The sequence below is a fragment of the Chinchilla lanigera genome, unplaced genomic scaffold (assembly GCF_000276665.1).
Source record: "Chinchilla lanigera isolate Chin_1 unplaced genomic scaffold, ChiLan1.0 scaffold00173, whole genome shotgun sequence".
NCBI classification, from domain to species: Eukaryota; Metazoa; Chordata; class Mammalia; order Rodentia; family Chinchillidae; genus Chinchilla; species Chinchilla lanigera.
In genome coordinates, this window is record NW_004955574.1 from 1,402,739 (window position 1) to 1,406,371 (window position 3,633).

At 46.8% G+C, this 3,633-nt stretch overlaps 1 protein-coding gene across 1 annotated transcript in view; it reads right to left on the reverse strand.

Moving 5' to 3' along the window:
* The window catches only part of Znf541 (zinc finger protein 541), a 48,762-nt gene extending 45,129 nt beyond the window's left edge, over nucleotides 1-3,633 (reverse strand). Inside the window, exons 1-2 of the mRNA XM_013509544.1 lie at nucleotides 3,566-3,633; nucleotides 2,434-2,580 (exon numbers count right to left, since the gene is read on the reverse strand). The gene's annotated coding sequence lies outside the window, so the exon portion shown is untranslated. The remainder of the gene's footprint in view (nucleotides 1-2,433; nucleotides 2,581-3,565) is intronic.

Genomic DNA, 3,633 nt, shown 5'->3' on the forward strand with positions numbered 1-3,633 from the left:
GATCCTAGCAGAAAATCCAGAAAAGCATTAAAAAATCTGGAACAGCAATGTTTGTAGCAAGGTGGATGCAGAGGACCCCCATGAGCCCTCAAGTCTTCCATGGAATCAGTAAGGTTGAAATTATTTTCATTTTATCGAGACGTTCCCTGCTTTCATCATTCTCAGCGAAGTTTCCCAGAGGCTACATTTTGACTTTCTTTTTTTTTGGTCTTTTTGAGACAGGGTTGCACGATGCAGTCCATGCTGGCCTTAAATTTACTTTGTAGCCCCGGATGGCCTTGAACTCACAGTGGTCCTCCTTCCTCAGTCTCTCTAGGGTTGGGATTATAGGCATGCGCCAACATGCCTGCCATGGTATCTTGAGAGGCTGAACGCAAACACAGATAAGCATCCAGATGACAGTAAACATGAAAATTTCCTATTTCTTCTTCCTAGTCCTGGGGACTGAACCTAAGGCCCTCTGCCACTGAGCTATATCCTAGGCCTATTTGAGAAAAAGTTTTGCTAAATTACCCAGGCAGGACTTAAACTTGCAATTCTGCCTCAGGCTCCCTCAGTGCTGGGATCGCAGGCATGCACCAACAAGCCTAACTTTTTCTTGCTAAATTTTTTTGAAATATAGATTTTTTAAAATTGCCAGGCATGGGGCTAGGAATATAGCCCAGCGGTGCAGTGCCTGCCTGGCAAGCATGAGGCTATGAGTTCAATTCCCAGTAACAAAAAAACACAGAGCTATAAACTGCAAGGCATGGACTAGCATGGTGGTGCATGCCTATAATCCCAGCACTCAGGAGGCTGAGGCAGTAGGATTCCCATGAGTTCAAGGCCAGCCTCAACTGTGCAGCAAGACCCCTTGTCTTTAAGAACTAACTAAATGGCAATTATGTTCATGTGTAATATGTTTATTATTGGGGTTTTCTGAGGTACTAGGCAAACCCAGTGCCTTATGCAAGGTAGGCAAGGGTTCTACCACTGAACTACACCCCCAACGCTACCATTGTTATTTTTAAATCAATTAATGGGCTGGAGGTAGGCAGCTCAGTGGTAGGATGATTACTTTCCATGCGCAAAGCTCTGGATTCCATCCCTAGCACTGCAAATAAATGAATGAAATCAATTAATAAATATCCTGAGAGCCTATTAAACTTCTATACAACAAATATTAGTAGATATAGTTTACACAATCAAAAACTCTCTGGGAGCCAGGCATGGAGTTGTGGACCTATAATCCCAGCACTCAGGAGGCTGAAGCAGGACTGCCAAGAGTTCAAAGTTAGTCTGGGCTATACAGTAAGTTCAAGGCCAGCCTGAACTACACAGCAAGATACTGTCTCAAAAAATAAAAACAAAAACAAAAAAATCTCTGTGGGATCTTCAATAATTGTGTGTGGGTGTGTGGTGCTGGGGATTGCATACAGAGTCCTGTGCATTCTAGGCAAGTGCTCTACCACTGAGCCACACTCCTAGCCCTCAATAATGTTTAAGTAACAAGATTTTAAAAGTTTGAAGCTGGGTGTGGTACACGCCTGTGATCCCAGCACTCAGGAGACTGAGTTGGAGGATCTCAGGGAGTTGAGGCCAGCCTGGGCTACGTAGTGAGTTCAAGGCCAGGCTGGACTACATAGGGAAACTCTCCCTCAAAACTAACAAAAAGATCAGAAGTTTGAGATATACTGCCCTTAAAAGTAAAAGTCCAGTGTGTACACCTATGCTCAAGGAGGTGTTTCTTTAGCAGAAAGAAACTAAGCCAAAAATTCCAAATTGGTAGCCAGCACAATATAATTTGTAAGACCTATTAAGTTCACTGCCAGGAGTTCATAATTAGAATGTTTCACATAAAGATTATTTTCTGGCCTCTTCTAAAAACTGTTTTTGAGAAGGCTGTGCATGGTGGCGCACACCCATAATCCCAGCACTTGGGAAGGCTGAGGCAGGAGGATTGTAGCAGGTTTGAGACCAGCCTGGTCTACAAAGTGAGCTCAAGGCCAGCCTGAACTGCATAGTGAGACCCTGTCTCAAAAAGACCAAAACAACAAAACAAACAAACCAACCAAAAGAACACCCTGAGAATACTTGCCTGGCATTTCTACTTGGCTGGCATCATCTAGATAGGACACATAGTCTTCTGTTTTCCACAAACCCTACTACTTTGATTCCTGACCTGTCAATCCCTGTACCGGAACCACTACTGAGGGAAGGAGGAAAAACTTTTTTTTGCAATAAACATCATCAATAAAACATATATCCATCTTAAAAATGTCTGCATCCCTCCAAAGAGATCAACATGCATAATAAATAACACTTTGCCTTATCTGACTTTGTAGGGCAGCAGCTTGCACAGCCTCGTGATTGGTGCAGGGACTCTGAGAGATCAGAAACGCTTTTGAGAAAGGGATCTTTGTGACAAGTTCTGTGCAAAGCGAGGAAACTCACCGGAAGAGCAAGGGAGTGAATCTCCAGGGAACAGCAGGGCCCAGTTTAGGACCCAGAGGGAGTGGGTTCGGGTGACAATCAGACCTTGGCTATTTCCTCGTGGAAAGCTGGTGGAAATTTCGGGACACTCATCCAATTTCTTTTGCCCTGAAAGCACGCAGTGGAAAGGGAGGGGCCGTGAGAACCAGGGTCAAAATCAAGACACGGGTGTGAAATTGGGAGAGAGGGAGAATTTTCGGACGGAGGACGAAAGCAATACTAAACTAGGAAAAAACAGGTGGGGAAAAGGTTTTGACGATAAGAGGAAATTATTTTCTCTTTTGTTCCTTCTTTTTCCTCTGGGAAGGGGTCTAGAGGATTTCGTGGGGAGAAGCCTAGTGGGGTAGAATTGTGGATAAAAACGGGGTGTTTGTTGGAAAGCTGGGAGGGGAGAATTGAAGAAATTATTAGAGAGAGAAACTGGAAGGACTGAGTTACTTCTAGTCAGAAAAATAGTTCAAAAAGAGAAAGAAATAATTTTTTGCTGGAAAGTGATCCGAATAGAGGGGGTAAAAAACGGGGTGAAAAATACAGTATTTTTGCTAGAGGAAGTTCCTAAAAGTACCAGGAGGGGCATAATTAAGTCAGATAGGGCAGATTTTTGTTTTTTGTTGGAAAATCCTAAAAAAAAGAGAGACAAGTCTGGGTCCCCCAAAGCGGGGCCCTTGAGGAGGAAGGAGGATGTTTAGCACAGAGCGCCCGGCCGGGCGGCCAATGCAAGGCCGGGCTGCACAGGGCGGAGGTCAGGTGGGGCCGGAGCGCGAGCCGCGGGGCTGCGCCGGAGCAGTTGGGGGGCAGGGGGCGGGGTGGGAAAGAAAAGCGGGTGCAGCGGGCCAGGGGCTCAAGAGGAGTGATCTTCAAAAGGGAGACGCCTGTGGGGGTGCAGAGGGCCTGGAGCTGTTGGGGTGCAGAAGGTGCGCGCGTGACGCAGGGTGATGGGCACACCTCGAAAGGGAGATGGACCCCCTCAAAAAGAAATCCAGGAGCGAAAGAGACTGTAAAAGGGGGCAGGGGTTAAAATAAGAGGAAAGGGAGGAAAAGGGGCGGCAGGGATAAAAGGGAAGGGACAAGGGCAGCAGCAACCGGGTTTTACCCGCCCCGGGGGCTCGCGCGCCGGGCCTCGCACCTCGCGCCTCGTGGGACTCCCAGCGGCCGCCCGCT